The 24,347-nt window shown below is 35.2% G+C and overlaps 1 protein-coding gene and 2 non-coding genes across 3 annotated transcripts in view; 1 reads left to right on the top strand and 2 right to left on the bottom strand.

Moving 5' to 3' along the window:
- The window catches only part of LOC138707765 (cytosolic carboxypeptidase 6), a 1,502,040-nt gene that overhangs the window by 1,148,871 nt on the left and 328,822 nt on the right, over positions 1-24,347 (top strand). The gene's annotated exons all lie outside the window — the stretch shown is intronic.
- On the bottom strand, positions 3,589-3,661 carry TRNAN-GUU (transfer RNA asparagine (anticodon GUU)). Its single transcript has one exon. It is a non-coding gene; the product is annotated as a tRNA-Asn (tRNA).
- Positions 19,875-19,946, bottom strand: TRNAN-GUU (transfer RNA asparagine (anticodon GUU)). The gene has a single exon. It is a non-coding gene; the product is annotated as a tRNA-Asn (tRNA).

Raw genomic sequence — 24,347 nt, 5'->3', positions numbered from 1 at the left:
GGAAGTGGGGAAGAATCTAGCCTCCTCTACGTGTGCCAAAGAAATTACATCGCACTTGTTATCTCATCTTCAGACAGCTATTGTGCAGCAAATTCGCCGAAGCACGCCAAATTTAGATTTCAGGAAGCAAATCCATTTCAAGGACCGTTATTTCTGAAGCATTCATACACGAAGTCAAGCAATAATTAATATCAATATATATTTCTCCAAAGGCAAGGTCCGTAACTTGCCATTATTCACACAGACTTTATGAGCGTGACTGATAGATGTCGCTAGTGCCGAGAAGCGTGGGCTACTTAGTTCGTCAGAGGCTATCCAGAGTGTGCCACAGACGGTGGGTTTACATTACACCAGGGCTGGGCACATTACGTGATTCTGAGAAATGAGCGCTGTGTGCTTTAAAGAGCGGGTCTTGCGAGCGGTGTGACGTATGCATACTGTACGTCATTCAGTGTCGTTGCAGTGGTGATTCTGCAGTATGATGGCGAACTTTGAAGACGGAGCTTCCGCTCATAGACTAAAGCATTCCGCTACTCACAATGCTTTTAATGTATCATGGGAGGAGTTCTTTTTGGTAGAGAGCAGTGGATTAGCAAAGTGTTTAATTTGGCATAAAACATTCCAACTGATTAAGAAGTTCAATATCCAATGACATTATTCTTTACAACATGCTACTGAATATGACAAATATGTTGTTAATGAACGTCATATTATATATCATGAACTGTAATATACTATACTGTGATATATCATAATATTTGTATAATTTAAAATTATATATTACTAAATGTATTATAATACCTTATAATGCAATATAAATATCGAATAGATACTCTAATATAATGTACCTGACAAATATTTTCTTTAAGTTGTATTAATTTATGGTCATATATATCATATCATATATTATATTATATTATATTATATTATATTATATATTATATTATATTATATTATATTATATTATATTATATTATATTATATTATATTATATTATATTATATTATATTATATTATATTATATTATATTATATTATATTATATTATATTATATTATATTATGTATTAACAGGATGACAATAATGCACTTAGTGAATCGGCTATGAGAATTAGCTACAAAATTTGCCATGAAATTGCAAAGGAATTTAAAACATTCAACGAAGGTGAATTCATCAAGCGATGTTTAATTATATTGGCAGATGAACTCTGTCCACAGCAAGTAGGGGAAGTGGAAGCCATACGCCTGTCTCGTAGAACCGTGGTGAGGAGATTGCAGTATGTGCGTATGGGTTATGTAAATAAGCCTAATGATTTGTGTGTGTGCATAGAGCGAAGTTTATTTCATTAAATTAATAAGAGTGTTATAAATTCTGCAATGTACAATGGATTGATGTAATATCCTTATAAACTATTATGTACTGACAGACTGAATAACTAGAACAACCGTGGCTCTTGTTACATTAATGCAGGGAAGGTAGCTGTAATGCGAGTCCGCCACTGCGTGAGTGTTCTGCTCTGGCTTGGAATTGAAGTGCCTTGCGGAGCGAGAGCAGCTCTGGCCGACTAAATGGAGCCGCTCTCATGCCCGGCTCTGCATTACACTCATAATGAATTATATTGATGATGGAGGATTGTCAATGTTATTACTATAATTATAATCATAATATTATGTGGTGTAATAAATCATCAATTCTTTGCGGAGGCGATAGTTGTCACCTCTGTCGAAGTTCCTTGGATATTATTATTATTATTATTATTATTATTATTATTATTATTATTATTACTTCTACAACTATTATTATTATTATTATGTCATTATTATTATTATTATTGTTATTATTCTTATTATTATATATATATATATTAAGTATTAACTTACATAATTCTTATTGTTGTCCTATACAGCGTAAATGTCCGATTATTAAAGAGTCCTCTGAAGTTAAATATTTAGGCATAATTTTCGATAATCATTTAAAATGGAACCAACACATTAATTACCTTTGTAATAAATTACGTAAAATAATATATTATTTTGTTTTATTGAGGAATTACTTGTCAATAAGTTTATTACGCACAATATATTTAACTTCATTTCAATCGGTAATTATGTATGGAATTATAGGATGGGGTAGCTCATTTAAATCCAATTTTAATCCACTTTATTTATTACAGAAGAAAATAATTAAAATATGTCTTCATAAACCTATTGATTTTTCATCTCAAAAATTGTTTTTGGACTTTAATGTACTTAACATAAGACAAATTTATTATATTGTATTAATAAAATTCATACTGTAGATAAAAATCGAAATGCTGTAGCTTTATGGCTAACTCTGAAGTTCTATCAGTTAATAGAACATCGCAATAATCATTCAAACGAAAAATTAAATGTTTCCTTTGAGGTCTTGAAATGATTCAAGTGCTCATAGAATGAATTTCTAAACTTAAGATTAATTTATAACAATACAAAAGGAAATTATAAGTTACAGAAAATTAATGTACAAAATCAATCGAAAAGGGATTGTTCGGAAGCTGGTCATTTCTTATACATTAGAGAGCAACTCCGGATTTCAAAAAAGAACACGTGCTCATCGGATGTTCATTGGATGGTGTGGTTATGTCGAAGCAGATATTTTCGCTGTGGGCAAGCTGGTAATGTTAGCGGAAATGGTGGTATGCAAATCAAGCTTTCAGGTATAACTCCCTGTAAAGTTGATTTGAATAATTTCGAGGGAAAAATTGTTCCGGGCCGGGAATCGAACCCGGGACCTTTGGTTTAACGTACCAACTCTCTACCAACTGAGCTACCCGGGAACTCTACCAGACGACGATCCAATTTTTCCCTCTATATCCACAGACTTCAAAGTGGGCTGACAACCTTCAGGCAACCAACATTGAGTGCACACTAACTCCGTGTGACTTAAATTATGGCTTTCTGTTAACGAACAGTGACGTGTATTATGCAAATCAAGCTTTCAGGTATAACTCCCTGTAAAGTTGATTTGAATATTTTCGAGGGAAAAAATGTACCGGGCCCGGGCATCGAACCCGGGACCTTTGGTTTAACATACCAACGCTCTACCAACTGAGCTACCCGGGAACTCTACCAGACACCGATCCAATTTTCCCCTCTATATCCACAGACCTCAAAGTGAGCTGACAACAGTCAAGCAACCAACATTGAGTGCACACTAACTCCGTGTGACTTAAATTGTTAACGAACAGTGACGTGTAGTACGCAAATCAAGCTTTCAGGTATAACTCCCTGTAAAGTTGATTTGAATAATTTCGAGGGAAAAATTGTTCCGGGGATGGGCATCGAACCCGGGACCTTTGGTTTAACGTACCAACGCTCTACCAACTGAGCTACCCGGGAACTCTACCATACACCGATCCAATTTTTCCCTCAATATCCACAGACCTCAAAGTGGGGTGACAACCGTCAAGCAACCAACACTGAGTGCACACTAACTCCGTGTGACTTAAATTGTGGCTTTCTGTTAACGAACAGTGACGTGTAGTATGCAAATCAATCTTTCAGGTATAACTCCCTGTAAAGTTGATTTGAATAATTTCGAGGGAAAAATTGTTCCGGGCCGGGAATCGAACCCGGGACCTTTGGTTTAACGTACCAACGCTCTACCAACTGAGCTACCCGGGAACTCTACCAGACACCGATCCAATTTTTCCCTCAATATCCACAGACTTCGAAGTGGGCTGATAACCGTCAAGCAACGAACATTGAGTGCACACTAACTCCGTGTGACTTAAATTGTGGCTTTCTGTTAACGAACAGTGACGTGTATTATGCAAATCAAGCTTTCACGTATAACTCCCTGTAAAGTTGAGTTGAATAATTTTGAGGGAAAAATTGTTTCGGGGCCGGACATCGAACCCGGGAATGGTGGTAATTCAAATGTAGGGCTTGTACCCAAACGTATTACTAGTCACGAAAGAGTCTTTCTATTAAAGGCGGATCTGTATAAGAAACATTTTAAAATCATATTTTTTTTATATGCAACCCTACTTCCATTTCGAGAACATCGGTATGGATTTGAATTCCCTTGAAAATGCGTGACCCACATTGCGCATGCGGTATTTCGGTCATTTGGTCGCATTTCAGCAGGCCGTGTGATGGCTACAGTATGTCGTGTAAAATGTTATTTGAATCCGTTAATTGCGTAGAAATCAGTTTGCCCGGGGCTGAATAAAACTACAGCTCTAACGGAGCCGTGGAAAATGATTTTTGTATTCACTCCTCAGGCCATGCTCCGTGTCCCATTAGCTTCAGATGCGTGAATGCAGAAAAAATTGTGTAATACAACCGCACGTAAGGGTCGACTCCAAGCATCGGTGCCGTCACGCCATGTACAGTCACGGAAATTAATAAACCGATACATAAGGCAAACCCTTAAAATGTTGTACTATACATGACAACAAATCAATTATTATTATTATTATTATTATTATTATTATTATTATTATTATTATTATTATTATTATTATTATTATTGTCTACGCAGATGATGTGAATATGTTAGGAGAAAATCCACAAACGATTAGGGAAAACACGGGATTTTTACTGGAAGCAAATAAAGAGATAGGTTTGGAAGTAAATCCCGAAAAGACAAAGTATATGATTATGTCTCGTGACGAGAATATTGTACGAAATGGAAATATAGAAATTGGAAATTTATCTTTTGAAGAGGTGGATAAGTTCAAATATCTTGGAACGACAGTAACAAATATAAATGATACTCGGGAGGAAATTAAACGCAGAATAAATATGGGAAATGCCTGTTAATATTCGGCTGAAAAGCTTTTATCATCCAGTCTGCTGTCAAAACATCTGAAAGTTAGAATTTATATAACAGTTATATGGTTGTGAAACTTCGACTCTCACTTTGAGAGAGGATCATAGCTTAAGGATGTTTGAGAATAAGGTGCTTAGGAAAATATTTGGGGCTAAGAGGGATGAAGTTACAGGAGAATGAAGAAAGTTACACAACACAGAACTCCACGCATTTTATTCTTCACCTGACATAATTAGAAACATTAAATCCATACGTTTGAGATGGGCAGGGCATGTAGCACGTATGGGCGAATCCAGAAATGCATATAGAGTGTTAGCTGGGAGACCGGAGGGAAAAAGACCTTTAGGGAGGCCGAGACGTAGATGGGAAGATAATATAAAAATGGATTTGAGGGAGGTGGGATGTGATGATAAAGACTGGATTAATCTTTCTCAGGAGAGGGACCAATGGCGTGCTTATGTGAGGGAGGCAAATAACCTCCGGGTTCCTTAAAAGCCAGGAAGTAAATTATTATTATTATTATTATTATTATTATTATTATTATTATTATTATTATTACTATACGCAAAAATTTGCAATTTACTCTAATTTGGGCTACACTAAAGCTTATATGAATCAGTTAACTGCGTAGAAGTAAGTTTTCCTGAGGTTGAGATGAACTACAGCTGTATGTTATATAATGTTATATTTTATTCCAAAGATTTAAAAGGTTTATAGCTTCCAATACTCTTTTATAGGCATATTTTGGCTTGTTTCATACGCATTTTAATTTTCGGGTTTTATTTTGGGCTCTTAGTGCAAGTTTCCAATATGATTGTTTTTAAACTGCAGAAAAAGAGCTGTTCAAGGTTTAAAAAATGTGATGATAGTGATAATTGTAAACCCATGTTTGTAGAATTAAAATTAGAACAGAAAAACAACAATTCGGCAAGTCGGTGGATCTCAATTATTAAATTTGTGATTAGCATACAGTTAACAATACTATAAGGTCACTTTTGAAATTTCTTACCGGTTTTAGCTTGAAATTTGAAAATTTCTACACATATCCTGATGTACAAAATTTCATCTCATTTGGTCCAAGATTGTTTGAATTAGTGAATTTTTTTAAATTTTGTAAATTCAAATTTTATTTTTAACAATCAATACTCCTCAATATTACGTAATTGTTGCTTTAAATTTGATCTACACAGCATTCAAACTCTTAGAAACGCAAATTACTATACATTTGCTTTCAAATTATACTTCAAGAGCTAAGAAAAATATATTTTATATAGTAAAAATTATATATATATATATATATATATATATATATATATATATATATATATATATCCCGCCAAAAATTGAGGTTTGAGGAAAATCCTGATAGCAAGTTTCGTTAGGCACACTTTTACAAAAAGAACAACAAAAATGATGCACATAGAAAGGAATTTGTAGTAGTGGCATTTTTAGTAAAGGAATATGTAAGAAATATACAAATGGAGGAACGGGTTTGAAAGAATAAGGGGCCACCCGACGCATGCAATTTTTAATTTAATATCAGCCGAAACAGCTCATTGAAACAGTCTATCTGCATGAAAAGTTGTAGGGATTTTCCCTGAAAACATGTAATGTTTTTAATGCTGAAAAGAAAATTTGAATTTTTGCAACAAATTGACACAATTTTACATCATCATTATACTAAATCGCATAATTTGAAACAGCAAGTATCATTCCAAACCTTAGTTCAGTAGTAAAACCACTGGATTAAAAATCAAGCGATTCCTGTATTTCAAAGAACTGACTCTAGCATTGTAAGAATACTTCTGCATAAATTTAATTAATTGCTATCAGATTAAGTTTCTAATTGAAGATCTTCATAACAACATTAATAATAATAATAATAATAATAATAATAATAATAATAATAATAATAACAACAACAACATGTTTGGATGGGCTAACCACACCTCAATGTATGTGCTCTCGTAAAGATTAATTTTTGTTCCTACAGAATTTTTCTGTTATGTTAACAGTTGTTATTAGAGGAAAGAATTCGCTCCGACGACGAGGATCGAACCCGAGTTCTTTGTTTAACGTACCAAGCGCTCTAACCACTGAGCTACGCCGAAGTTCAATCCACAGCACCGGTCACAGCAAAGGTCACAATGCTGGGTCGTAGTGCTCCCACTCAAAATTCCATTCCATTCCATTCCATTCCAATAGCATCTGCAGTTTACCAACACGATGTTATGTAAGCCCACAGGGAAATCCAAATAATCATGTCAATCTGGAGAAGACTTTCGGTAGTAAAATAAGAAAAACGAAAGGAAACGAAGTCTGTAACAGCGTAGAGAACAATGAAAAGAGTGACGACAATGGAAGTATTAGGGATACAGTGGAAATATTATAAACGACGAAAATGTAGTTGGTGAAGAGGATGACGGGCAACTCGAAAGCTGATGATGAGCAAACTGAAATTAGTGATGGGGAAATCTAAGTTTTGACGATTACTATGAGGAAAATGAAGCCGGGACGACGAAAATGAAGCCGAAAACGAAGAAAATAAGCGGTGACAAGAAAAATAAAGGCGGTGACGAGAAAAATGAAGGCGGTGACGAGAAAAATAAAGGCGGGAACGAAGAAAATAAACTGTGACAAGAAAAATGAAGGCGGTGACAAGAAAAATGAAGGCGGTGACGAGAAAAATAAAGGCGGGAACGAAGAAAATAAACTGTGACAAGAAAAATGAAGGCGGTGACAAGAAAAATGAAGGCGGTGACGAGAAAAATAAAGGCGGGAACGAAGAAAATAAACTGTGACAAGGCAAATGAAGGCAGAGACAAGGAAAACGAAGGACGAGGAAAATGAAGGTGGAAACGAAGAAAATAAGCGGTGACAAGAAAATTGAAGGCGGTGACGAGAAAAATGAAGGCAGTGACGAGAAAAATAAAGGCGGGAACGAAGAAAATAAACTGTGACAAGGAAAATGAAGGCAGAGACAAGGAAAACGAAGGACGAGAAAAATGAAGGTGGAAACGAAGAAAATAAGCGGTGACAAGAAAAATGAAGGCGGCGACGAGAAAAATGAAGGCGGTGACGAGAAAAATAAAGGCGGGAACGAAGAAAATAAACTGTGACAAGGAAAATGAAGGCAGAGACAAGGAAAACGAAGGACGAGGAAAATGAAGGTGGTAACGAAGAAAATAAGCGGTGACAAGGAGAATGAAGGCGGTGACGAGAAAAATAAAGGCGGGAACGAAGAAAATAAACTGTGACAAGGAAAATGAAGGCAGAGACAAGGAAAACGAAGGACGAGGAAAATAAAGGTGGTAACGAAGAAAATAAGCGGTGACAAGGAGAATAAAGGCGGTGACGAGGAAAATGAAGGCGGAAACGAAGAAAATAAGCAGTGACAAGGAAAATAATGAAGGCGGAAACGAAGAAAATAAGCTGTGACAAGGAGAATAAAGGCGGTGACGAGGAAAATGAAGGCGGAAATGAAGAAAATAAGCAGTGTCAAGGAAAATAATGAAGGCGGAAAGAGGAAAATGAAGGCGGAAACGAAGAAAATAAGCAGTGACAAGGAAAATAATGAAGGCGGAAAAGAGGAAAATGAAGGCGGAAACGAAGAAAATAAGCATTGACAAGGAAAATAATGAAGGCGGAAAAGAGGAAAATGAAGGCGGAAACGAAGAAAATAAGCAGTGACAAGGAAAATAATGAAGGCGGAAAAGAGGAAAATGAAGGCGGAAACGAAGAAAATAAGCAGTGACAAGGAAAATAATGAAGGCGGAAAAGAGGAAAATGAAGGCGGAAACGAAGAAAATAAGCAGTGACAAGGAAAATGAAAGTGGAAACGAAGAAAATAAGTGGTACCAAGGAAAATGAGGGCGGAGACGACGAAAATGAAAGCGAAAACGAAGAAAATTAGCGGTGACAAAGAAAATGAAGGCGGAGACGACGAAAATGAAGGCGGAAACGAAGAAAATAAACGGTGATAAAGAAAATCAAGGCAGAGACGAGAAACCTGAAGGCGGAAACGATGAAAATAAAGGCGAAGATGAGGAAAATAAAGGCGGAGACGACGAAAATGGAGGCGGAGACGAGGAAAATGGAGGCAGAAACGAGAAAAATGGAAGCGAAAAAGAAGAAAATAAGTGGTGACAAGGAAAATGAAAGCGGTCACTAGGAAAATTAAGGCGGTGATGACGAATAAAATTGAGACTGAAAAGGAGGACGACGAGGAAAATTATGTTGGTGACGAGAAACGACAAATAAAATTAAATTGTGACATGAACGATGATTAAAATGAATTTAATGACGAAGACGATAAGAAGAATGAAGTTGGTGACAAGAACGTGGATTAAAATGATATTAGTGACGAGGAAGACGAAGAAAAATTTGGTGACGAGGATGTCAAGAAAATGATGATTGTACTACTAAAATGGCAATGATAGAACATAAAACGGCATTAACTAGGTTAAAGACGACAATCCTGACGAAAGCTAAAATGTGATGACTACGTTATTTATTGTGAGTAAGGTCACGACGATGGTGTTGAAAGTGCTGTAGTATTGAAAAAACTAAGATAAGGATGATAATGTTCGTGGTATTGTTGTGGTCCAAGGCTAGGATTAAAATAAATTTTATTCAGAAGAAGACTATAATTATTATGTAGGGATTTGAGATACTGAGTCGTAGCATACGGTGACATAAAAAGTTTTCTTCTGAAGGCAACAAAACGCGAACTACTAAAATTCCATAATTGTGTACTACATTTAGTTACCGATTAATCACATTTTGAGTTCCCTATGCAGGTTGTATCAGGACCTTAGGGACAAAATTTAAGAAATGATAAGTCACACAGGGGGAATAATATTTTGTTAAGTAACATATGCTGGATGATAGTCCTTAATGAGCTAAATATCCGAAAAATCATATCTCCAGTCATTTGTTTAGTACAAATGAAATTTAATTCCCCATGCATGTTCTAACAATTTACAATATCTGTTCAAATTCCGTGACACCTCCGTCATTGATCGTCCAACTCTGTCGGACATGGCATGGATTTGTTTGAACATAAGACGAATTGAAAATGCACTACACATAACAAACCTACGTACGTTTTGCATTATCACAGAGATGATAATAACGGGCTTAACTGTTTCTGAACAAAAAGAAATGATCCTCTATTTATCATCTATCATTCCTCGAAGTTTGTCGATGAGGTACCGTTACACCAGAATCTAGTATATAGTCACGAAGCTCAATACGTAGTAAATATGCATCCATAGATAGTTGCCAACCAATAGGATCGCTAATATCGCCTCATTATAGACAATGCGAAATAGTACCGACACAGTCTATTGTTCCTAGCACCCTCACAAGTCAAGCTTCGTGATTGTATATACTAGACTGTGGTTACACCATGTCAGAGGTCTGCATCGGACGTTTTCGCTCGAGCGCCAAGTAGTTCATAGCATAATCCGATAGGTAGCGCACATGCATGATGGGTAAAATTGTCGCGAGCGATAAATCCTTTAGCCGAGCGTTAGACATTCGTTCTTGTTACAGTGATGAACTGTGTAGTAACATCATAGATTTTTATCATTTCAAAACTTTGCAGTGTTTAACTAACCTCTCCATCGTACAACTACAAAACTTGCTTTAAAATGTAATATAAATTTTGTTGGTAATTTCCCCCCCCCACCATACAGCAGTGATTTTGCTTTGCCACATCTGATAGACGTTATTGGATGTAAATGTAATTATTATAAACGGAGAACACAATCACGATAATGCAAGAACCGTATCAAGTTTTCTAGTAATAATAATCTCTAATAATTAGTGCATCAATCTTTGCGTCTGTAACAATTGTGCAGCATGATTATTCGTTTTATTATATTTTTGTGACGTTATCTCTGTTCTAATATTGTTATTAATATACTGCTACATCAATAATATTTTGTAAAACGTTTCTACATTGTCGCAGTATATAGGCGGAACACTATGTACGGACCTATCATATTATATATGTGGTACATCAAATGTTGAATAATTATTAATTAGCAATAATAAATATATATATCGAAGTTTTTCATACTATTTTATTTATAACTTCATGTTCCAGATTTGGTACGTTCCATTGACTGTTCCATTAAACGTTTGTCATAAACGCAGAAAATAAAGCCTTATTTTTACCGTTTGAGCAAAACATAAGTAGATCTTAACTGTCGCCTTCCATGCAAGATAACACATGTCGGTGAGATGACCTTGTACTGTGCTTCTATTTACTACGAGCGTATCACGACCGATCGTAACTCACTCAAGGGTGCGACATTTGACCGAGTTCAAGCGAGCGATTTAACTCCAATGCAGCACTCTGCACCATGTATATTATAATTTATTTCGAATAGATGCCTGCAATATATACCTGAATTCAGTATTCAGCCACCCACCAATACACTCATCTGTGTAGATATCCGCCTAGGCCCTAGATTGAATCCCAACCCGAGTTTATTTTAGAATGCACTTCATTTCTCAGACAGAACTCAACTTGCTTGGATGTAATTATTCTGGAAGGTGAATCATTTTTTCGTGGAAGTGAACTTACTCAAGGTTGGGAACGTACAAGATTACAACTGCTTTTTTTGACAGTGCATGTCCTTCAGAAGACATATCACTTCCGTGTAGCCAGAAATGTTCGCTATCAAGATGTGGGTGCCGGGATCGATATGCACTCACTCATTAAGCGGGCCGCGGCTCTCGAGGAGGCCCTTGGCCCGACAGCGAATCATTACCCAGCTCGGCTTCCCAAGATATTACAATTGTTCCCATCAAGTGTGTGCGATTAGTCTCCATCAAACAAGCGGCGCCGAACTAGTCTCCAAACTTTCATAGTGGCCCGAATGTCGCCCAGATTTATATATCTGTAACATAAAGATCAGTACGGAAATCAATAAACCTCTCACCAGTACTCAATGTTCTCGTTTTCCATATTTACTGCTCCTAGTTTTGCTCAGTCCTCTTCCTCTCTGCCTCTTGACCTATTATCTTTTCTCCCGCTCATTTCCAGTTTTCTTTCTTTCCAACATCTTGTCCAATTATCTTTCCTGCCGCATCTCTTCCGTTTTCCTTTCTTTCAAACCTCATGTCCAATATCATTTTCTCCCATCTCTCTTCTAGTTTTATTTCCAATCCCTTGTCCATTTCTTTCCTGTCTCTTTTACCGTTTCATTTCTTTCCAAACTATTGTCTAATTTTCATTTCTCCGGGCTCTTTTCCAGTTTTCTTTCTTTCAAATCTTTCCTGCAATTTTCTTTCCTTCCTCAACACTTTTTCCATTTTATTTATTTCAAAACTCTAATCTAATTCCCCTTGCTTTTTTCTGCTCCTTTTTCAGTTTTCTTTCTTTCAAATATTTTCTCCAATTTTCTGTTCTTCCTCAACACTTTTTCAGTTTTATTTCTTTCAAAACTCTAATCCAATTCCCCTTGCTTCTTTTCTGCTTCTTTTTCAGTTTTCTTTCTTTCAAATCTTTTCTGCAATTTTCTTTTCTTTCTCGACATTTTTCCAGTTTTATTTCGTTCAAAATTCTAATCCTATTTCCCTTGCTTTTTTCTGCTACTTTTTCAGTTTTCTTTCTTTCAAATCTTTTTTGCAATTTTCTATACTTCCTCTACACTTTTCCAGTTTTATTTCTTTCAAATCTTTTCTGCAATTTTCTTTTCTTCCTCAACAATTTTGCAATTTTATTTCTTTCAAACTCTAATCCAATTTCCCTTGATTTTTTCTGCTTCTTTTTCAGTTTTCTTTCTTCCAAATCTTTCCTGCAATTTTCTTTTCTTCCTCAACACTTTTCCAGTTTTATTACTTTCAAAACTCGAATCAAATTTCCCTTGCTTTTTTCTGTTTCTTTTTCAGTTTTCTTTCTTTCAAATCTTTCCTGCAATTTTCTTTTCTTCCTCAACACTTTTCCAGTTTTATTTCTTTCAAATCTTTTCTGCAATTTTCTTTTCTTCTTCAACACTTTTCAAGTTTTATTCCTTTCAAAACTCTAATCCAATTTCCCTTGCTTTTTTTCTGCTTCTTTTTCAGATTTATTTCTTTAAAATCTTTCCTGCATTTTTTTTCTTCCTCGACACTTTTCCAATTTTATTTCTTTCAAAACTCTAATCCAATTTCCTTTGATTTTTTTCTGCTTCTTTTTCAGTTTTCTTTCTTTCAAACCTTTCCTGCAATTTCTTTCTTCCTCAACACTTTTCCAATTTTATTTCTTTCAAATCTCTAATCCAATTTCTCTTACTTTTTTCTGCTTCTTTTCCAGTTACTTTATTTCAACCTCTTGCCAAACTTTCTTTTTTCCCCGCCTCTTTTCCGGTATTCATTCTTTCAATCTTCTTGCGCAATTTAATTTCCTTCCAGCGTCTTTTCCAGTTGCATTGGTTTTCAATATTTCTTCCAATTTCTTTTTCCTCCGATTCTTTTCCAGTTTTCTTCATCTCAAACTTTGGTCCAACCTTATTTTCGCCCTAGATCATATACAGCCAGATTGCTCCGCGTTATAAGCTTTGACGGTAACAACTTTTTCAGGTTTACTATGCTGCCATCTAGTTGCTACATAAGGAGACACGTCATAACTCCCATTTGAATTGCATTAAGGACTGTACTGCCATCTCGTGTTCGTTTACGGCGGACGGGTGGCGATCCTGGCGGTTGTTCTCTTCAAAGTGCAATCGATTTTAACATAGGAATGAGCAATCTTTATGTGATCTGGGTTTTCGTCCAACATCTCTCCATTTTTATATCCAAACTCTTACCCAATTTTCTTCTCTCTGCGCCTCGTTTCCAATTTTCATTCTTTCCAGCCTCTTGTCCCACCTTTTTCAGTTTTCGTTTTTCCAACCTTTAGTCCAGTTTTCTTTTCTCCCGTCTCTTTTCCAGTCTTCTATTTCCGAATCTTTTCCAGTTTTTTTTTATTTTAAACTCTCTTTCAATTTTCTTTTCTACCACCTCTGTTCTAGTTTTTCTTTCCAAACTCTTGGCCAATTTTCTTATTTTCTCCAGCCTCTTTTTCAGTTTTATTTCGTTCTAAACTCTTCCAATATTGCTTCTTCTCGCTTGTTTTCCAGTTTTCTTTCTTCACGTATATTTTCATCTTTTTTTATCTATATTTCTGAATTATTCTTCTTCCTTTAATTTAAAAATGTTCCCTTCCCCTTCTTTTCTTGTTCCTTTTCCTTACTATCGGCCTCCTATCACTATTTAAATTTTAATTTCTCCCTTCTTTGTAAAATTCCTTTTTCTCCTGCACTGGTCCTACATTCTTATCTTTCATTTCTTGACCAGTATTTACCTTTCCGCCTCTTGTCCAGAAATTTTTTAATTAAGGCATGCTGCTTTGTAAGTTTAATAAATAATCCGTGGTGCTGCAGCCCGTGAAGGGCCTAGACCGACCAGCCGGCTGCTGGCCTCACGCCCACATGCCGAAGCAGAGGTGGACGATCATTCAACCAGAATGGAGGTATCGTGTGGTTAGCACGATGATCCCCCCAGCCGTTATAGCTGGTATTCGCAACCGGATTTCGCTACCTATCGTAGCTCCCCAAGTGCATCACGATGCTGGGTGAGCACCGGTCCCATACACTGGCCGAAATTTCATGAGAAAATGTCTTCCCCATGAGGACTCGAACCAGCGCGCATTCCGTAACGCGAGTCCTAGGCAGGATGCCTTAGACCGCGACGCTACGGCGCGGGACGCTTTGTAAGTTTAATAAAGCCAAATAATTAACAGTCCACAATTCTCTAACTCTAATTTTAAAGCTTTGCTAATCTGTAATATTTAATGAGAATTTGTGCTGTATTTGCGAGAAATAAATACACGGATTTAATGTTTCTTAATTGCAATTCTAATCTTCGTCATAAATTAATTTCTCCTAAATAACATGGTTTTAGTGTCATCAGAGCATTGTGAAAATTTGTTTGTTATTCGGAGACTTTTCTGCGACTATTCCACATGTGGACTTATGTTAATTTCTTAATGGTTAAAGAACCGTGCAACTGTAATAAAAATAATAATAATGAAACAGTGAAATATTTTTTTTTCAATTCAACTTCATTCGTCTTTTTGATAATATGCAAGTTTATCAGTAAATGTAAAACAGATATCAAATTAAAACTAAAATATGTGACTTTTTACAAACGTTCTTTTAATAGTTGAAATGAAAAGAAACCGCAAACAATAGCAGTTCTCCCGACAATTTTTGCAGAAATGTGGTTTGTGGACGATGATGGTAGGAAGCTCAGTGCTTAGTATCCAAACAAAAATTTTGTACGAAATAGGCTGAGTGACCAACCAGATCACCGCACTTTCAACTCCCTAGAAATGGATCGCTTGAAATTGCTAGTACATTATATACTAAAAACAATAAGACAGCAAACTTGCAAAAATCTACACAGTTGGGAAATTTCGAAAAGCTTAATGGGCGTTTCAATATTATTACGTCATCAGCAGGGAACGGATTTATATGGACTAAAAATATATGAAATATGTAAATATATATGTAGTTATTTTTACCAAAATATGGAATTAAATATGGATTTTTACCAAAATATGGAATTAAATATGGACTTAAAATTATAAAAAAATGACTATGTACGTTAAATATTGGTACATTTTAATCAAACTAAACAAAAAATATAATGGACGTACCTTATCTTCCAATGTAGTTTCAACAAAACACAATTTTTATTGTCTGTTACCATAACAATAGGTTACAAACATTTCTTTCAAGTGCTGAAAAGTGAATCTTCTTCTATTGTCTCTGAGGATAGATTTATACTGACTAAAAGAGCGTTCGACGTCACAAGAAGTAACTGGTACATAATTCAATTTCACAATGTCTGCTGGGGATAAGTCCAAGTTAATCTTCACTGTTGATTCACCACTCATCACAGCAACAACCTTTTGTAGTTCTTCATATCCAGGGTTTTTTGAAAGTACAGTGTCCACCTTAGCTCTTACTGCATCTGCAACTTTACCTCTACCACGATTCAGTTGTTCCACAGTACTATTTATAATTTCAAAACTTTCAGATAGTGAAAGGTGCCTATTTTGGAGACTTTTGAGCGTTTTTATGATGCATGAAAATGTATGCTGAATGTGAGCTAAGTCATTCTTCACACTTATGTCACAGGTAACTGTTTTCGCAGTATCAATTGAGACTGCATCTTCAGAGTCCAATGCAAGGAGAACATTGTTAATAGAGTCTATATGTTCGGCATAATATTCAACTGCTTCTAGCCATGTACCCCATCTAGTTAAAATTGGCTTTGGTGGCAATGGAATTTCAGGGTACATTTCTTTCAACACGTTAACTCTACTGGGAGCTTTGAGAAATACTTTTTTCACTGATGAAATCAACAAATCTACTTTAGGGAAATTGTCTCTGACCACTTCTGCCACACGATGAAATGCATGCGCCACACAAGTAAAATGAGTCAATTTAGGATATACAACAGATAATGCTTGTCCAGCTTTGACCATATAAGGGGCAGCATCGCTAATAAAGAATAACACATTATCGTACATAATACCCTTTGGCCACAGGATACCCATAGCTTCGTTGAACAGTTTAACTATAGTTTTGTTATTGCACTTTTCTAGAACATCACAATGTAAAAGAATTCGTTCAGAATATTGTTCACTTAACAAACCGATAACTACATTACCAACAAGTCTACCTTCTTTGTCGGGAGTCTCATCAATGGAAACCCAAATTGAACTATCTTTAATTTCATCTCTTATCTTCTGTATTGTCTCATCGTAGATGGATGGAGCATACGTCTTCCTAAGTGTTGACTCATCCGGGATTGTATGTTGAGTATATTTTTCAAGGAATTCCCTGAAGACCTTATTCTTTAGTTTTTAGAGAGGAATATCAGCAGAGATGAGAGAACGGCACAGGTCGATGTTAAACTCAGATCTTACATTCGATGTTGTTGGTTGTGTTAAAAACAATTGTCTCTGCTTGGAATTTAGTTGTTTGTTGGCCTGATGTTTACTAGTTGTAATGTGTTGTTGCACCAGGAACTTTTGTGTAGATGATACTGCACACTGACACAAATTACAAAATAATATTTTATTGTCAGTTGATAAACCATCTTCTTTAAATTCTGAAATGTAACTTGTTAGTTTTGATTTTAAATTGACTGAATGACGTACTTTTGGCATATTTACCGTCTTTATAGTATGATTTACAAAACTGAACCTATGTGTACTCTGACTGGCATTTAACTGTTGAGCTGCACAGCTGAAGTCTGTTAAAAATTTTAAATTAAATTAATACAGTTTTGTAACTTACTTTCCCATTGTTGATAGGACTGCTAATTTTCAAATAACTCTGATGTTAAAGGGATTACTGAACATGTGTTTAAATCTCTATTGTTGAAATGTATTTTTAAAAGTTAATGGAATTTTGTTTTGTTTTATTGTTAAACCTAATATAATATGGACTGTTTTATATGAAATATGGAAAATATATGGAAATTAACGAAAATATGTACTAAACTCTAAAATATGGAAAAATATGGAAAATAAAAGTAGGATTTTTCAACCCTACACATTGTGAAACATAAAGATAATGCAAAATATAAATTATATTAGCTTTATAAGTAAATATGTATTTACATATAAATCCTTTCCCTGGTCATCAGGAACGTTCATCAGAATTCAAAGAATTTACTTTGAAATTCTGCGAGTAGTTCAGGTGATTCATTTCTAGAAGCGCAGGGAGTTGAAGTCCGGTGATCTGGTTGGCCAACCCAACCTATACTACACCAAATTTGCATTTGTTTGCGTATTCATCATTGAGATTACTCATTCCTTCACGACTGATGAATACTGTAACCTGTTAAGTGACAGGTTTTTTCAATCTCATAGCACTGCAACATTTGAAAATGAAGGTTTCTCAGGTATATTACAATATATCTTATATAGGAATTTGTCATGAGCTCATATCGAAAACTCCGCTCAAACACCGAACGTTCTTAGACGTTAACAACACAGACAAGTACAGGAACATCATTTTACTTTTACTAGCATTTTTAATATTAACTTGTCTATACCTCTGGAACAACGCCGTTTGCTACCCCCTTCCACGACTGGAGTTCGGTGATACTGGCGTAATATACAAACAAATCACTTTACTAGGTATAGGAGGGAAGAAAATTAGTTCATCCATTTACGTAAATTAGGAAATATTGCGCTTTTCAGTTTCATCATTTTCATTAGGTTTTTGTTTAATCAAAATACAGTACAGCATTAACAATTAGTGTTTTTACTCACGAACTGAGCTGTCCATGTGGACGTATTCATTATGCAGTGTATATTATACTGTCTACAGCACATTAGCGTACAATATAGAGAACGAAGTTAAATTTAAAAATAATCATAATATGGTTATTTAAACAAATTTTTAAAATGGTGGCAGTTCATTTCGGTACAGGCTTCAGTTCTAATGTGCATATTATCGCACTATAGACTATTGTACCTAATTCCAATTACCAGGTTTGTATTTCGTATCAGTAACTCATGTTGAAATAATTCTGTACCTACTCTATAAAAGAGTACCTTACGTACTGTAAATTCAATCTTTACTTCTGCCAGATCCGAAAAGATAAAAATTACTCAGACATACTATCTACTGTCCGTCCAAGTGGTTATGTCGTAGGGTCGTAGAAAGGAAGGAAATCACGTGACAGTTAATTACTTAACGAGGCCCTTTTATTTAAGTTACTTTAAACAGTTGTATAATATTACGTAGACGACCAATTCCTAACAGAAATTAATGTTCTCAGAAAAGGGCTAAGACAGCCCAGCCACTAGCTGGCGAATAAAAGCTGGTGGGGGAAACCGTGATACGACTTAGGCAAATGGACGACAGTACCTGTGCGAAAATGATTCAATATTGAAAGCTCTTTCGTCACTGGAAAACGCGAACATAATTTTGGAACGCACTGTTTACTATGAGCGTAAGGCTACTATGACTGTATATGCGGTCTTGGATCTGTGTGGAGGACGGTTGAACTTCGTTAGTAGAAGGGGTGGGAGTGAAGTACATTAAAAAACTCAGGTACAATAAAAATTGAAGTAAAAATAAAATGATGTCCCTGTTTAAGAAATTAACTAGTCATACAAGCTGTAAGCTTGCGAAATTAATACTTCAATAAATGATTGCAGAATCAATTACTCAGTTTACCTTCAAAGCTGACTAACCTTCCTAGCGACTAACTTATGAAATATTTCTACTAGTTCTTTTGTTTATCAGTGTGTGTTCATTTTATATCATTGGTCACTAAGACTGAATTTAACACTCTATATCTGAAAGAACTCCTTGTCGCATTGAATTGAGATTTAGTGTTTCGAAATGTAATATTAAAGCGTTTTGTTTAATTCAATAAGTCAGATTATCGGCTTTCCTTTGACATTTCTTGAAGGTGTTATTGATCGCGCATAAAATAAAACACCAGGAGATAGCCGGTGGAACTTGGATCCATCCATCTCTCTCTCGGTAATCCGACGGTAATGGATGGTCTAGCTTAGAGCCCCTCTGCCTTCAAAACTCCAAAGAATTTACTATATACATCATGATCGGTCTTTTTCCTACACTCGGATTTTATTGTCAGTCAATTTGGAATAGCATTCGTGATAGAAATCAGTTTCTTGAGGATATCATCCCACACGTAGTAACGCGTACTTCGAGAAAGAATAGAATTCTAACGCTTTAGATTCTTTCGATAGTTTGACTAAAATTCAGTTCAATTCTACAATTCATAAGGAAAGTCTGAAACTGTAGACATTGTTATTATTAAGAATTCCTTGTCATAATCAAATTAATATCACATCATCATCATCATCATCATCATCATCATCATCATCATCATCATCATCATCAAACTATAATGGAATTAGTTCGTATGCCCCTTTCTGAAGTCAGTCATCCAGAAATTACTTGCAAATCAAGTTTTCAGGTATAACTCCCTGTAAAGTTGATTTGAATAATTTCGAGGGAAAAATTGTTCCAGAGCCGGGTATCGAACCCGGGACCTTTGGTTTAACGTACCAACGCTCTACCACTGAGCTACCCGGGAACTCTAACCGACACCGATCCAATTTTTCCCTCTATATCCGAAGACCTCAAAGTGGGCTGACAACCGTCAAGCAACCAACTTCGAGTGCACACTCACTCCGTGTGACTTAAATTGTGGTTTTCTGTTAACGAACGGTGACGTGTATTATGCAAATCAAGATTTCAGGTATAAGTCCATGTAAAGTTGATTTGAATAATTTCGAGGGAAAAATTGTTCCGGAGCCGGGTATCGAACCCGGGACCTTTGGTTTAACGTACCAACGCTCTACCACTGAGCTACCCGGGAACTCTAACCGACACCGATCCAATTTTTCCCTCTATATCCACAGACCTCAAAGTGGGCTGACAACCGTTAAGCAACCAACTTCGAGTGCACACTAACTCCGTGTGACTTAAATTGTGGTTTTCTGTTAACGAACGGTGACGTGTATTATGCAAATCAAGATTTCAGGTACATCTCCATGTAAAGTTGATTTGAATAATTTCGAGGGAAAAATTGTTCCGGAGCCGGGTATCGAACCCGGGACCTTTGGTTTAACGTACCAACGCTCTACCACTGAGCTACCCGGGAACTCTAACCGACATCGATCCAATTTTTCCCCTCTATATCCACAGACCTCAAAGTGGGCTGACAACCGTCAAGCAACCAACTTCGAGTGCACACTAACTCTGTGTGACTTAAATTGTGGTTTTCTGTTAACGAACAGTGACGTGTATTATGCAAATCAAGATTTCAGGTATAACTCCCTGTAAAGTTGATTTGAATAATTTCGAGGGAAAAATTCTTCCGTAGCCGGGTATCGAACCCGGGACCTTTGGTTTAACCCTCGAAATTATTCACATCAACATTACAGGGAGTTATACCTGAAATCTTGATTTGCATAATACACGTCACTGTTCGTTAACAGAAAACCACAATTTAAGTCACACGGATTTAGTGTGCACTCGAAGTTGGTTGCTTGACGGTTGTCAGCCCACTTTGAGGTCTGTGGATATAGAGGGAAAAATTGGATCGGTGTCGGTTAGAGTTCCCGGGTAGCTCAGTGGTAGAGCGTTGGTACGTTAAACCAAAGGTCCCGGGTTCGATACCCGGCTCCGGAACAATTTTTCCCTCGAAATTATTCAGAAATTACTTGTTTGTACTCCCTTGGTTTCTTTTGCACTACCGTCTGTAGTTGAGAATAAATTATTTGTGGAATTCCGTCCCTGTTCATTCTCGATAATTTACTTTTGTATTTATTTAAGGGATACTCTTCAATATTCTTCAAATCTCTAACCCTAGCTACTTAGCTTTTCGTTTTCAACATTTGTCCTCATATCACGAAATAGATACTCGCTCACAACACCATATCACACTCTCCATTCCTAAACACAGAACATCCTCCTACTCTTCATCTTTCACGGTCTCTGCAGCTCATCTCTGGAACTCTCTACCACAACATGTCAGAGACTGTCGGACATTGTCCAGTTTCGAAAATAGATTAAAATTGCACTTTTTCATTTCAGATTCCTTTCAATTATAAGCCGTTTTTCTCTGCGATAGGTTTGTAAAAATATAGGCTACATATTTCTTTTCTTCCTTTCCCCTTTTTATTCTCTTTATCACAAGATGAATTTATTATCATACTCTTTTTATTGTGAATTTTATTTAATTTTCGTATTTATTTTCTTTTTATTATTTTATTACATTCTATTTTGTTATATCCTTCCTTAAGTTTTCCATATTATCCATTTGTACTAAATGAGTTGCTTTTGCTATATTCCAATGTATTTTTACTTTCTTTTTTCTATTATGGTATTATTTTCATGTTGTTTAGTGTCGATTTTATTATGCTATTATTATTATTTTTTTAATATGTTAGTATTCTGTTCTTTAACTTTTGTTAAATTTTAACTACTTGTATAATTTGTCACTTGGTAGAGTGTAAGAGAAGGCCCCATGGCCTTAACTCTGCCAGCATAAATAAAGAATTATTATTATTATTATTATTATTATTATTATTATTATTATTATTATTATTATTATTATTATTATTATTATTAAGGAATTGTCTATTTTAACAATGCTACATTATCTCATAAAAGGTACACTTTCTCGACAATTGTTGAAACTTGACAGCTAATATTTTTACAGCACATGTACACTTAACTTTATGCTGAAAGATCAGTTTTTCAGTAATTTATTTCTTTACTGAGGAATAATTTTCTCATCTCCTAGTTTTCTTTTATGATTTTCAATACATTACCCACCGCAAAATCTCTAAGAAAAATAATAAAAACATTATTTCAGCACATGTAAAACACTAAAAATATCAACCCTAAAAGTTTCAGCTTTCTAGATTAAATTCAAGTTCAAAAAAGATTTCTGATTTATGGAAAAACTAAACTTATGGAGTTAAAATAAGCCATATAGGCTACATATACCAAGCCCCACCCGCAGAAAAGAAACTAAAAATTAACATTCATACAATTGTAGTATAATGATATGTAGTATACCATTGTACAGAAGAAAAGTCAAAGAATAAATTGAAAAAAGAAATATATATATATATATATAATTTTCCTCCCAAAATCCGTAAATTCATGGGAAATTATGTTTAAAATTAAAATTTGCATATCCCTTCTCAGAAAATCGAAAAATTTAAAGGCATATATAAATTTGATATAGTCGTGATATACAATTTTAAAGAGGAAAAAACAAAAAGTAACAAATTGAAAAAAATTAATAAAAATGTCCACCCAAAATCCAATTACCATTCCCCCTTTTATAGTTGTCAGATAGGTTGAGATTTTAGGTAAATATTAATGTTATAATTACGTTTGTGATTTTGATTCTGCCATGTATATTTATCAATTTTCCTTAATTAATTAATTTCCTATTTGTTTAGTCTTGATTTGCCTCGTTTTAATCTTCTTATTTCATATTCATGCAGAATTGTAGGTTCTGCTAACATGTTCCATAAATTTTGACCTACTTTTTGTTGTAAAATCGTGCAGGATTTGAACGTTCTATTTATGAGACTTGCCAAAATTTTGTTGCCACATCTTTCTTTGTTGCATAACATATTGTGCATTCGAGGTAACTGAAAATGTTTAAATTTTTGTGCAATTTTGCTTTTAATAACTACTGTTGTATATTATGAGATTTTTGCCTCTTAACGCCAGAGTTTGGTCTCATCTGTAGATATTGTTAAACCACATTTTATGGATATATTTTTCTAATTTTGTGTACGGACAGTTGTAATGGGTTTCTTAATCAGCTAAGAAGACTTGATCATCGACAGAAAGAAACGTCTTGAGGTCAAAGTTTTATTAGAGTTTTATTCAATTTATGTCACTCTTAATTCATTCAGAGATAATTTCATTAAATATGGAAAGTGAAGAGTATCGGTGATAGGGGCAACCTTGTTTTAAACCCCTGTTAATATATGCTGCTTGTGGAACTTTGGAATTGCATTTTAATTTCACTTTTATTGCTTGCATATTTTTGCTCAATGCCTACATTTCTGTTGCTTAAGACTTGTAATAATTTTGATCTGTTAATCAAGGGCGAAAGCTTTTTCTTATCTCACGAGATTGCGAGATTATAGAGAATATTTATTTCTTTATTTGTTTATTAATTTATTTATTTATTTGCCTATTTATATATTTACCTATTTCTTTATTCATTCATTTTATGTATTTATTATTTATTTATGTATTCACGTATTTATTTATGTATTCACTTATTTACCTATTTACATATTTATTCATTTTTTATTTTTATTTATACTTATTTATTTAAATGGAAATATAAAAATTGGAGATTTATCCTTCGAAGAGGTGAAAAAATTCAAATATCTTGGAGCAACAGTAACAAATATAAATGACACTTGGGAGAAAATTAAACGCAGAATAAATATGGGAAATGCGTGTTATTATTCGGTTGAGAAGCTCTTATCATCCAGTCTGCTGTCCAAAAATCTGAAAGTTAGAATTTATAAAACAGTTATATTACCGGTTCTTCTATATGGTTGTGAAACTTGGACTCTCACTCTGAGAGAGGAACATAGGTTAAGGGTGTTTGAGAATAAGGTGCTTAGGAAAATATTTGGGGCTAAGCGGGATGAAGTTACAGGAGAATGGAGAAAGTTACACAACACAGAACTGCACGCATTGTATTCTTGACCTGACAAAATTAGGAACTTAAAATCCAGACATTTGAGATGGGCAGGGCATGTAGCACGTATGGGCGAATCCAGAAATGCATATAGAGTGTTAGTTGGGAGACCGGAGGGAAAAAGACCATTAGGGAGGCCGAGACGTAGATGGGAGGATAATATTAAAATGGATTTGAGGGAGGTGGGGTATGATGATAGAGACTGGATTAATCTTGCACAGGATCGGGACCGCTGGCGGGCTT

This window comes from Periplaneta americana, chromosome 10 (genome assembly GCF_040183065.1).
Source record: "Periplaneta americana isolate PAMFEO1 chromosome 10, P.americana_PAMFEO1_priV1, whole genome shotgun sequence".
NCBI classification, from domain to species: Eukaryota; Metazoa; Arthropoda; class Insecta; order Blattodea; family Blattidae; genus Periplaneta; species Periplaneta americana.
The sequence above is the reverse complement of the archived record's forward strand: the minus strand, read 5'-3'. Positions and strand labels throughout refer to the sequence as shown.